Below are 13,498 nucleotides of genomic sequence, written 5' to 3'. Positions count from 1 at the left end.
CTAGCAGCAGAGTATCCCTTTAAAGCTAAACTGCAGCTAGGAATCTGCATGGACTGTGTATCAAAGTCATGTCACTTCTTTTCTGTTATGTGGATTTCAAGTCTACACTGAAAAAATCCACAACTTAGTGTGAACAATGACACAGATCTCATTGAAAAACTAGGAGGTAGCATCAACAGGGTTTTCAGGTGGATTCTTTAGCAAAATCAGAGTCAGAATCTATGTTAAAACATTTAGTGTGTACAAGGTATAACTGTTATTAAAAATATCCACAATATGACAATAAATATAAATGAAATATAAACATTAATATAAATTCATAACAAAATTATAATAATGTTCATCAATTTCTCTTAAAAATTTGGAACAATATAACATTTATTTTTTGTTCCACTCATTTTCTACTTCATGCTGAAAAAAAGTCTTGTTTCAATGGCAGCCTACCTACAGTGGGAAAAAGTCATTCTTTTTTTTGAATTTTGTAGTTGGTAGACTTCCCAATGAAACCCATTATTAAAATGTTGAGAAAATATTGGTCCTGAAATGGGCACTCTCAGATCCAAAAACTTTATACATGGTGTTACTGATGAAAATTTAAAGACCTTTTGTAATATGGTTGTTAAAGAAGTTTTGAATATTTAATAAAGAAAACAGTCCCTGAAAATCCCACCACAAGGGGTTCCCATACCTACTGGGACACTAACTAGTCCTGCAGCAGCATCAGGCTTGTCCATGAGTCATGGACAAGAGATGAGTCATGGACAAGGCTGCATGATCAGACCCACCAATCACCTCCCACCACCACAAGGAGGGACAAGCCCCCTTCTCCTGAGAGGATTTCTAACACCGTGAGATAATGAAAATAAGTATTTTTATAATAAACATTGGTGATAAACATTAGATGTACATGGTCTGGATTAGGTACTAAGTAACATATTCATTTTTAGAGGGATCTGACAGGTACACTTTAAAGGGGTACTCCGGCCACAAGACATCTTATCCCCTATCCAAAGTATAGGGGATAATTTGTCTGATTGCGGGGGTCCTGCCGCTGGCGACCCGCAATCTAGCATGCAGCACCCACCTGTAAGCACTGCAGGAAGCGCTGGAGGCTCTCAGTTTTATGCCTCCCGACCACGGGGACGAAGTATCGCAACCTCACTACTCCGCCCCGTGTGACATCATGCTCCGCTCCTCAATGCAAGTCTTTGGGAGGGGGCGTGGCGTCCGTGATGTCACACGGGGGCGGAGTTGTGACATCATGATACTCTGTCCCCGTGGTCAGGAGAAATAACACTGAGAGCCTCCGGCGCTTCCTGCAGTGCTTTCAGGTGGGTGCTGCATGCTAGATTGTGGGTGTCCCCAGCGGCGAGACCCCCGCGATCAGACATCTTATCCCCTATCCTTTGGATAGGGGATAAGGTGTCTTGGGGCCGGAGTAACCCTTTTAAGGAACTTGACCCACTTAAAAGCACCACAGTAGAAATTAGGATATTCCTATTGGTTGAAGGCCCAAAGCTTTTTGGTGGTCCATTCTGACATGTGACATGTACAGTGATCATACTACCACAATATCTTGTAATAGCCACTTGTTTCCTTGCACAATTGGATTGTGACTCTAATGGCACTAGTGCGAATAGCATTCCCAAAAAGCAATGGAAAATCTAAAACTTTCCTTCCCATGTATAACTTTAACATTAATAAAATAAATCCTTATGTTAGAATTCACTCTCTGTCTCCTCATCACAGTAAATGAGAAAACGTTCCTCCATATCTTCCGGGCAGTCAGACAGAAGTGTTTTCTCTAGGTCCCATTGATTTGTTGGCCTACTTGATGATTTACACATAAGTGCAGTGTTTTTTTATGGTAAGTATGTTTGAGTTTTTCTTTTAGAGTTTGTTGTCTTAAAACAGTTTGATTCCATTTGCACAGCAAGCGAATGTTTATTGAGTAAAGTTCCACAAATATAGTCAGTATCTCCGGTGAGTCTAGGAACATGGTGAGAAAGCTCTCTATATACTTAGCTAATGGAGCGTCCCTTTCTAATAATGGAGGTAAAACTGTTAAGGCTGAAACAATTACAGACATAAATTGGTAGTAAATCAATCATGGTGTAAAGGTTCTAAGCAGGGCTCAAGTCCTGCAGGAACATGTGGGAACTGAGTTCCTGCACTTTTTTTTCACAGCAGGAACACCATTCCCATTAGCAGGAGTTCTGCAGGACCAGCCCTTGAGGGCGGTGTTGTGGCTTGTGAAAAAATGAGATGTTAGTATCATTAAAGGAGATGTCCGGTGCTCACTTTTCTTATTTTATCCGTTCCGGGCTGAAAAATAAAAGAAAACACACTTTTTCTTACCTGCCTAGGCTCCCCTGGTGCTTCAGTACAGGTGTTCGGTCCCCGGGCTGTATTCTTCTTACTTCCTGTTAGCCCGACACGTCACACGGAGCTTCAACCTATCACCGGCCCCAGCGATGTCCCACCTCGGCCAGTGATAGGCTGAAGCTCCGTGTGACGTGCCGGGCTAACAGCACTGGGGGAGCGTAGGCAGGCAAGAGAAAGCTTATTTTCTTTTTTTTTTTTTGCAGCCCGGAACGGATACAATAAGAAAAGTGAGCACCGGACATGTCCTTTAAATAGCTTAGGACGCCCTGGTCACACACATTTTTCCAGTTTCTTGATACATCCTTCTGTTCTTGAAATATGTGGGTTTATATTTGTTCAGACAACTAAGGGAATGGTCAGATGGGCGTGGACTTAATTTAATAATGTATATTATACAGAAGTGAATAGTGAATATTATACAGAGGTTGTGAATGTCTTACCTTGAGGGGCATGTATGCCTAAGGCTAGTCTTTTTTTTTTTTTTTTTTTTTTTTTAAGAAAACTGCCACTGCAGTTTTTGAGCCAAAGTCAGACGTGGATCCAGTAGGAAGGAGAAGTGTAAGTCCTTCCTTTATATGTCCTATTCCTTTTGAATACACTTCTGGCTTTGGCTCAAAAACTGCAGTTGCAGTTTTCAAAAAAAAAAAAAAACACGTGAAAACCTAGCCTAATACATACCAACTAACTACCGTATTTTTCGCCGTATAAGACGCACCCAATTTTAAAGGAGGAAAATCTAGAAAAAAAAGATTCTTAACCAAATACAGTGTAAAGTATAGGACAGTGATCTTCAACCTGCGGACCTCCAGATGTTGCAAAACTACAACTCCCAGCATGCCCGGACAGCCGTTGGCTGTGATCGGTGATGTCCTGTATTAGCTGCGGGTCCCGGCCGTTGATGGCTGCAGGGACCGCCGAGATATGACAGGGTTTTAATGTGTATTTGCCGTATAAGACGCACCAACTTTTCTCCCCCACTTTTGGGGAAGAAAAAGTGCGCCTTATACTGCGAAAAATACGGTATATAATTCTGACCATTACTCCCGTTGTTAAAATTAAACGCACACCCATCTGACTAGTACCTGCTTTGTCATACAAACTACTTTTTCGGCCAATTGCTCCAGGTTTTCTCCATATTGTTTATTCTGTATTTGCCATTAAGGTTTATTCTCTTGGGCTGACTGGGAAATGCATTGCTACTAATAGATGGATCATGTCTTTTATAGCTTGATGAACATCCAAGTGCCACGCAAGATGGCTTTATGAAATTGACAATGATTATTAAAACTAAATATTTTTTTTAATTAACACTATGGGGGGGGGGTTAATTATTGGGAGTTGGAATTTACTCCCATAATGTTTTTTTATCGAAAATATAAACCATCATTTCTCCTTGACGTTGTCAGTTACTCGAGGATAGTACTTTTTGTGTATGCTCGTTTGTCACATATAATTTCATCTAAAAATATATATATATCTCCTCGTCGTGGTACTGTACAGAAAAAGAGGTAACAGTTTTTTTTTCTCTTTGTGAATTTGCTGTAAAGCTCTCATTAAACTCAATGGGAACTGCATGAGAGGTCTGTACTACACTGTCCAGGGCTCTGAGAGACCTATAGAACAGCACTGCATACAGGACTGGTTTTTGCCTGTGTGCACATAGCCTAAGGAGGCTGTTTTACAAAGTGAATGTCACTGAAATGCCAATACTGAGTGGATGCCATTAAAGGGGTTCTCCTGTGGAAAACTTTTTTTTAAATCAACTGGTGCCAGAAAGTTAAACAGATTTGTAAATTACTTCTATTAAAAAATCTTAATCTTTCCAGTACTTATCAGCTGCTGTATAATACAGAGAAATTTCTCTTTTATTTATTTTCTGTCTGACCACAGTGCTCTCTACTGACTCCTCTGTCCATGTCAGGAACTGTTGGCATGAACAATTCCCCATAGAAAACCAATCCTGCTTTGGACAGTTCCTGACATGAACAGAGGTGTCAGCAGAGAGCATCGTGGACAGACAGAAAAGAAATTCAAAAAGTAAAGAACTTTCACTGTATTACACAGCAGCTGATTAGTACTAGAAGGATTAAGATTTTTTTAATAGAAGGAATTTACAAATCTTATTAACATTCTGGCACCAGTTGATTTAAAAAAAAAAAGTTTTCCACCAGAGTACCCTTTTTTTTTAAAGGCCTAGATTACTGAAAGGGTGTATTGGCACGAAGTGGACTCCCTTTCTGTGTGTGGGTGGCACTTTGTTAGTGTGTTTGTAACACTAAGAGGCCTACATTAATGATTCAGTGGCAATAAGGGGCATTATAACTGATTGGGGGTAAGTAAAATAGCTAAAAGGGGTTATCCAGGATTACGAAAACAGAGCAGTTTTCTTTCAAGAACAGCACCACACCTGCCCTCAGGTTGTATATATTACAACTTGGTTCCATCGAAGTGAATGGAGCCAAGTTGTAATACAACTCACAACCAGGGGAGTGGTGTGGTTCTGTTTTTTGAAGATATTAGCTCTAATTTTCTTATACTGTACTGTATAACCCCTTTAACTACCATTCTATTAAACCTTTTGATGTGTTTAGACATCTGAAAGATACTTGGCTGTAGACATAGATCTAATCTGTTTCAGTGTAAACCTTTACAAAAAGGGTAATCTACTCCTAGCAGATAAATGTATTTGCTCAGAAATGTTCACTACATTACACTGGTGATTATCTTTCCCAGAACAAAGAGACTTATTAGCATTTGGACAAAAGAAAGGAGACAGATAATTCTCTATAATAGACGAGTCATTGTTTACTGATTATGCACTGTAGAGCAATGCATATATGCAGTCATGGCCGTAAATGTTGGCACCCCTGAAATTTTTCAAGAAAATTAAGTATTTCTCACAGAAAGGGATTGCAGTAACACATGTTTTGCTATACACATGTTTATTCCCTTTATGTGTATTGGAACTAAACCAAAAAAGGGAGGAAAAAAGTGCAAATTAGACATAATGTCACACCAACTCCTAGAAAATGGGCTGGACAAAATTATTTGCACCCTTTCAAAATTGTGGATACATAAGATTGTTTGAAGCATGTGATGCTCCTTTAAACTCACCTGGGGTAACAGGTGTGGACAACATAAAAATCACACCTGAAAGCAGATAAAAAGGAGAGAAGTTCACTTAGTCTTTGCATTGTGTGTCTATGTGCCACACTAAGCATGGACAACAGAAAGAGGAGAAGAGAACTGTCTGAGGACTTGAGAACCAAAATTGTGGAAAAATATCAATAATCTCAAGGTTACAAGTCCTTCTCCAGAGATCTAGATTTGCCTTTGTCCACAGTGCGCAACATCATCAAGAAGTTAGCAACCCAAGGTGTCAATGCAGGATAGTCCGGATGGTAGATAAGCAGCCCCAAACAAGTTCCAAAGATATTCAAGCTGTCCTGTAGGCTCAGGGAGCATCAGTGTCAGCGCAAACTATCCGTTGACATTTAAATGAAATGAAACACTATGGCAGGAGACCCAGGAGGACCCCACTGCTGACACAGATACATAAAAAAGCAAAACGACATTTTGCCCAAATGAACTTGAGTAAGCCAAAATCCTTCTGGGAAAACGTCTTGTGGACAGATGAGACCAAGATAGAGCTTTTTGGTAAAGCACATAATTGTACTGTTTACCAAAAACGGGATGAGGCCTACAAAGAAAAGAACACAGTACCTACAGTGAAATATGGTGGAGGTTCAATGATGTTCTGGAGTTGTTTTGCTGCCTCTGGCCCTGGGTGCCTTGAATGTGTGCAAGGCATTATGAAATCTGAGGATTACCAACAGATTTCGGGTCGCACTGTACAGCCCAGTGTCAGAAAGCTGGGTTTGCGTCCGAGATCTTGGGTCTTCCAGCAGGACAATGACCCCAAACATACGTCAAAAAGCACCCAGAAATGGATGGTAACAAAGCGCTGGAGAGTTCTGAAGTGGCCAGCAATGAGTCCAGATCTAAATCCCATTGAACACCTGTGGATAGATCTTAAAATTGCTGTTGGGAAAAGGCGTCCTTCCGATAAGAGAGACCTGGAGCAGTTTGCAAAAGAAAAGTGGTCCAACATTCCGGTTGAGAGGTGTAAGAAGCTTATTGATGGTTATAGGAAGTGACTGATTTCAATTATTTTTTCCAAAGGGTGTGAAACCAAATATTAAATTAAGGCTGCCAATAATTTTGTCCAGACCATTTTTGGAGCTTGGTGTGACATTATGTCCAATTTGCTTTTTTTCCTTCCTTTTTTCTAGAAAAAATTCAGGGGTGCCAACATTTACGGCCATGACTGTATAAACAAAATGTGTAATAATAAGTATAGACAGATATTTTTTATATATCTTTATAAACTTTAGTTTGGATATAGTAATCTAATAGGGGGTAGGTGTATTATGGTTGGGGGAGCCTCCAAAATGTCATTGTGTCTGGGACTGTGGAAGAAAGTTTAATATAGACTATACTAAACTATAAGCAGAGCTCGACCACCATTCAGAGCTTTGGCAATCCCATTGTCCAGATCATAGGGGTCTGCTGGTATAGAGGATAAGTGGCACAACCTTGTTAGTCATAAAGATAAATTGGTGAATGTTTATGGCCTGTCCAAGAAATAGACTGAAAAAAATGAATTATTAGTAACTGTGTGGTACAATTGGGAAAATGGGTAATAGGAGAGGCCTAGTTTTGGTGGAGGCCCAGGGCAGTAAAAGCAAGTATGCCTTTTCCTATACATTTTACAAACCTGTTCATTTTTTTAGGGGTAATATTTTTGGGTGCCAGTGGGATGGGATGTAGAAAGTGGTGCTCCGAGGGTCCTTGCACAGGTAGAATTGTACATAACTTAAGCTGGCACTTTTTTTTAAGTATCGCTTTGGGTGGTTTCATACTCACAAATTTGTGACAGTTTCTTGAGTCAAAGCTAGAAGTGGATCCCCCCTGAAGGAAAAGTAAAGTTCTTTATATTTCCAGTTCTTTTTGAATCCACTTCTGACTTGGCTTAAACAACTTCATGCAAAACAGTCACAAGATTCATGGTAGGAACCCCCTGCCCCTTCTCTACCATGGTATTTGCATGGATATTGGTGATTGTTTTGGTATATATATTCTGTCATGCCCCTTTACGGCAATTGACTTGGTCACCAGTTGTTGTGGAAACCGCACTCTGTTTTATGGACTGCCCCTCAAACTCCTGTATTTGCAGTATGGAATGATATAGAAAAAGGAAAGTGCTTACAGTCTAGGGGACTATTTTGGTGGTTACTGCATAAAATGTCAAAACTGCACATTTTTATTTTACCCGATATCTGGCTCCATTGGAAAGGAAAGTGTGCAGAATCCCAATAGTCAGATATTGAGCAAGATGTCTTTCCCATTCATCAATTGATTTCTAGTTCTTATACATGGGGCAATAATCGTCATGTTCACCCAGTAATCACCCCATGTAAAGGCTCTTTAGTAGTAGCCACAATTCGTGGTTTACTTCATGGGGGTACTTATGAGTTATTGCTGAAATTCATGACACATATTAGGTTTTTATCCAGGATTCATGACTTCAAGGACCTAACTCTGCCTAACGGTGTTCTAATAAAAAAAGAAATTCAGACTAGATGTACAAAGCGCAAGGAGTGTGGTTCACACTGGGATTGGGGTGATCAGGGGGCACAGAAAGGAGTATTTGTATTGTTTCTGACATTGATACAGTTTCTCTCCTTTTATCAAAAGCAACTAATGTGAAATGAGAAAAAAACACTTATTCTGTGTTTTTTGAATAAAGGGACATAGATCAATATTTCTATTAAGTGATTATTTGATCAGGGACCAATGAGAATGGGACCTGACCGTTGCTGTGTGCCAACAGCGGCTATAGGTGGGTTGCAAGAGAGCATGAAGCAGGGAGCGTTTTTTTCTTTCTGAGGGTGCCATTTTATTCCAAAGTCTCACTAGAAAATGACGATTGGAATAAAGCCCCTTAGTGACCACCGTAATAAAGATGTATAGCCAGTTACTCCGGGGTTAAGCTCTTTGACAACTTGTGAGTAAACATTAAACTTGTTACTCCGAACTTGCTTCCACTTGTGTCAAGAAGTTATAGATTAACCCACACAACAGGTTTACGCTTAAAGAACCAGTGGACTTTTCCTGCTTCTTTTTCTTCCTGGATGTCAGGATTTTTTTCCGTTCTTCCATTTCATGGACTAATCATTATCTAGTCTATACGAGAGATTATGGTAAGTGCTTACACAGACTTGACGTAGAACTGTATAGATACAGATGAATGAGGCGCCACACAATGACACTCGCACTACAACCTACTGGATTGGCCATTTTGTTTAGCTTTGTACATAAAGCTTAAGTAAAAATGTATTGCTGAGTCTTTATAATCTATATCGAAACATTAGCTGCCCATACAGTGCTTGTCCCTGAAATCTTGGCTTGAGGACAGACTTTTAGAAAAAAAAATTAAGATTTTGTGTTTAGTAAAACTGACTGGACCTCAAGTACTATGGGGGGGGGGGGGGGAGAAAGTTGCAGAAATGTCTCTGTTGACCAAAATGTATGCAACTTTTTGCTAAAGTGATTTTGACAAAATTTATTTTGGTACACACTTTTTCACTTTGCAGTGGTTGCTGATTTATCAGCAAAAAAAAAAGGTGCAACTGGCTGTAAACTGCATTTTTTTTTTTTTTTTTTTTGCAACAGGATTAAAAGTAGCAAAGGAGGAATAATACAAAGTGGTTTTCTGAAGTGATATTTTTTTCCTATTCAGAGTGATTTTATTTATTCCTTTTTACCCTCATATGCATGAATGTGTTTGAATATTTTGTGAAACTTTGGTGGTTTTAATGTATTTATCGTCCAAAAACAGGGTCCACAACTTCATGCCCACTTATCAGAAAATCAGCTGAAAATGGTGAACGGGGTGAAAGAACAGGGAATTACAAGGAAAACTTTGGGCTTCAGAGCTGCGCCAATCACATGATAATAATGGGGGGGGGGGTGTAAATACTGTGGAACCGCCATGTTGTTTAATGTGCATACCGTACTGTAAATAAGTAAGCCCTATCCTGAAAATAGGCCCTAGTGTGTTTTTTTGTGGCTAAAAGTAATATAAGACCCGGTCCTATTTTTGGAGAAACACGGTAAATGTTACTCTCATAATGGTAACATTTCCGATTCTTGGACCCAAAGTCCAGAGCAGAATACAGTAGCAGAGAAGATGATGCTATTGTAACAGATCTATTCCACATGCTGTAGAAAAACTGTAAAGTGTTAACTGACCTGTGGGGCAGATTTTTAGATCCACTACATGACAATTTATGTTCCATATATGTAGTGGATTTTTCTAATGGCCCTGATTTACTATTGTAAATCTGACCTCTTTCGTCGGACTGTGCACCAGAATTTGGCACATTGCGCCACAAATTGTGTCTGAGCCAGAAATTGCGCCAAAAATGTAACAACCCGACCAACTCTCCATTTTACGTAGGCAAGCCTGAAAAGGGGTGTTACCGCCGGGAAAGGGGCATGGCCACTAGAAATGGACGCTAAAAAAATCCCAACATATTTACTAAGGTTTCCACAGAAAATGTGGTGATTTGAACTAAAAAAAAATACTAAATAAATAACTAAAAATTTAGGGAAACATTAGTAAATACCTTGTAGGGAATTAATACCCACAAAGAAAACAATACTTCACTCTTAGTAAATCAGGGGCAATGAGGGAGATTTATCAAAACCTGTCCAGAGGAAAAGTTGCTGAGTTGTCCAAAGCAACCAATCAGATCGCTTCTTTCATTTTTCAGAGGCCCTTTTGAAAATGAAAGAAGCGATCTGATTGGTTGCTATGGGCAACTCAGCAACTTTTCCTCTGGACAAGTTTTGATAAATCTCCCCCCAATGTCCTCAATCGAAATTCAAAAAGAAATTAGATTCACAGCCAAATTTGCAATTGTGGATTTTAAACTTGTTGATTTTTTTTTTTCTTGTTTTAAAAAAAAAAAAAACCCTGAAAAATCCCTAACAAAAGATTATAAACAAATCTGCAGCATCAGATTACTGACAAATCTGCACAAAAAGAATTTGTTTACGCAGTTTTTTTCTGCAGATTTGCTTTAGTTTTGATGTTGTGGATTCAACTAATAATTAAATAGCTGAAATCTGCAGAATAAAAATCCTCAGCGTTAAACCTGCAATGACTTTAAGTACAGGTGAATGTACCCAAATTCACGTTTTGGTGTGTCTTTGCTGCTGTGGATTTCTGCAGATTTTCTGTGGAATATTTCTACAGTAATCTATAACATGTAGACATCCTATTCCTATAGGTGGTTTCTTATATAAAACACTTTCATGAAAAACACTTCAATGCTGCATTGTTTTTGTGGGTTTATTTAGCAAAAAAAAAAGAAGTGAAGAAATGTAACTATTTGCGTACGTACATATAGGATTGACAGGGGGAGGAGGCTCCCACTGTCCCCATCGGCGACCCCGCAATGCCATCGCAGTGTCCCGATGGTTGATATGGCAGCAGTTGGCCAGCTGATGGCCTCCTGTCTGTCAAGTACGGAAGTCTGTGAGTTGCAGCCTAATTTATTTATTTATTAACTATTTTTTTTACGCTTGCGTTTTTTGTTTTTTTTTTCAATTTCCCCTGGAAATTTGAATATTTTTTGCTTCACTGTACATTTCATGCTAAAATGAAATATGTCATGTACAATTGGTCACGCAAAAAACAAGCCCTCACATTGTGTATGGAAAAAAACACAATCTCTTCAAAAGAAAAGCTGTGTCCTCAAGGCCAAAATGGGTTGTGTCCTTATGGGGTTAATAGTTTACAGGAAAAAAAAACATCATCTTGCACTCCAATTCTTTGATCTTCTTTCTTTGTATCAGACAAATGGGCACTGCATGAAATGAACGCAGGTTACTTAAGTGTGAAACAACAGTCGAGAGACTGTCTATTGTTTGTCTCTGAGGTGGTTTTATTTATTTGATGATTGTCCATTGTAGTAGGTGCTTTGTTGATGGTTATATTATTCTTGCTTTTCTATAGAGCAAAACATTATTGTTTTATCAGGTTAAAAACTGACCATGAATTTTCTATTCAGCGCATTGATTCGCTTGCAGGTGAAATGAACAATCTGTCCTGACTAGCTGGTATAAATAACTCTGTACAGGCCAAGTTGCATAGTTGTTGTCATGCCTGCAGCATGCTGTTACTTGTTAAACAGCATGTTAAAGTAAAGGCCCAGTTTGGAGTCAATTCATTATATAGTGAGTAGCCATAGTGGGTGCAGAGATAGGAGCTGTACCTGGGCCCGGGTGCCACAGTCCCAAAGGGAGGGTTTCTGCGAAGAAATGCCCTTCAGCAGCCCGCCCCACCTTTATACCACCAGTGGTGCATATTCAAGACACCATGAAGGACATTTATCATCGTTGCTTTGGTAAGCGAATTCTTTAGTAATTTTTTTCTTGCTTTGGTTTTGCTTATGTGTGACATATTTATCATACTAACACAGGGGGTTGATAAATTTGGCTGACATAAGTAAAAACCAATAAAATCACTTTAGAATAAATTTTTTACAAATTTAGCACACATAAGCAAAAACCAATAAATTACTTCAGAACACGCAGTTGTGGAAAAAATGTGTAATAAACACCCACATATACACATATATAGTAAATTTGAGTAGCCGTATTAGTCCAGTGATACAGATGCAAATCAAAAAAAATTTGGATTTGCATCTATATACATATATACATATATACATATTTATATATATTTATGTGTGTTTGTTAATTTTTTTTTTACCACTTTTCCCCCTAAATGTACAAACCCTTTTTTTGTTTGTTTGTTTTTTCTATTCTCATTTCAGATCTGTGTATCCTGTGGACTGCTTCAGATTTGGTGAACTACTATGACTATTATTTTTTGCTTAATATTAATAAAATGGTTACCGAGGGCTTGTGGGGAAATGTTTTTTAAAATAAAAGTTTTATAAATGTGTTGTGTTTTTTTATTTATTTACTTTACAGGTTTAGTAGTGGAAACCATCTTATAGACGGAGTCCATTACTAATCCAGGGCTTAGCGTTAGCCCCAAAAACAGCGAGCACTAACCCCCATTATTACCCCGGTACCCACCACCACAGGGGTGCTGGGAAGAGCCGGTACCAACAGGCCTGGAGCATCAAAAATGGTGCTTCTGGGCCTAGGCGGTAACAGGCTGGCATTATTTAGGCTAGGAAGGGCCAGTAACAATGGTCCTCGCCCACCCTGGTAACATCAGGCTGTTGCTGTTTGGTTGGTATCTGGCTGATAATGAAAATAGGGGAAAACCCACACATTTGGGTATAAATAATTAAATAAATAAAAAATGCATAGGGTTCCCCCTATTTTTATTCTCAGCCAGATACCCACCAAGCAACAACAGCCTGACGTTACAAAGGTGGGCGAGGACCATTGTTACTGGCCCTCCCCAGCCTAAATGATGCCAGCCTGTTACCGCAGAGGCCCAGGAGCACCATTTTTGATGCCCTGGGCCTGTTGGTACTGGCTCTTTCCCGACACCTTTGTGGCGGTGGGTTCCCGGGGTAATAATTGGAGGTTAGCGCTTGCTGTGATTGGGGCTAACGCTAAGCCCAGCTTCGTAATGGACTTGGTCTATAAGACAGCTTCCACTACTAAGACTGTAAAGTAAATTTAAAAAAAAAACACGTTTAAAAAAAAAATATATATATATATATTTTTTTTTTAAAACACTCCTCCACAAGCCCTTGATAACCATTTTATTAACATTTAAAAAAAAATACGCTTGTCATCGTAGTAGTCCATTGAATCCGAAGTACAGGGTGGGCCATTTATATGGATACACCTTAATAAAATGGAAATGGTTGGTGATATTAACTTCCTGTTTGTGGCACATTAGTATATGTGAGGGGGGAAACTTTTCAAGATGGATGGTGGCCATTTTGAAGTCGGCCATTTGGCATCCAACTTTGTTTTTTTCAATAAGAAGAGGGTCAGGTGATACATCTAACTTATTGGGAATTTCACAAGAAAAACAATGATGTGCTTGGTT

General features: G+C 39.2%; 1 protein-coding gene across 5 annotated transcripts in view; it reads left to right on the top strand.

Moving 5' to 3' along the window:
• SDSL (serine dehydratase like) overlaps positions 1-13,498 on the top strand; it is a 74,178-nt gene that overhangs the window by 5,436 nt on the left and 55,244 nt on the right. Inside the window, exon 1 of one of the 5 annotated variants that reach the window (XM_056528770.1) lies at positions 1,750-1,867. The exons of 2 other annotated variants lie outside the window; for them this stretch is intronic. The gene's annotated coding sequence lies outside the window, so the exon portion shown is untranslated. Of the gene's footprint in view, positions 1-1,749; positions 1,868-8,526; positions 8,649-13,498 lie in introns of those variants that run through there. 2 more of the 5 variants (XM_056528773.1, XM_056528772.1) reach the window with 2 other exon arrangements.

This window comes from Hyla sarda, chromosome 1, assembly GCF_029499605.1.
Source record: "Hyla sarda isolate aHylSar1 chromosome 1, aHylSar1.hap1, whole genome shotgun sequence".
Lineage (NCBI taxonomy): Eukaryota > Metazoa > Chordata > Amphibia > Anura > Hylidae > Hyla > Hyla sarda.
This window is presented reverse-complemented; position numbering and strand designations above follow the sequence as displayed.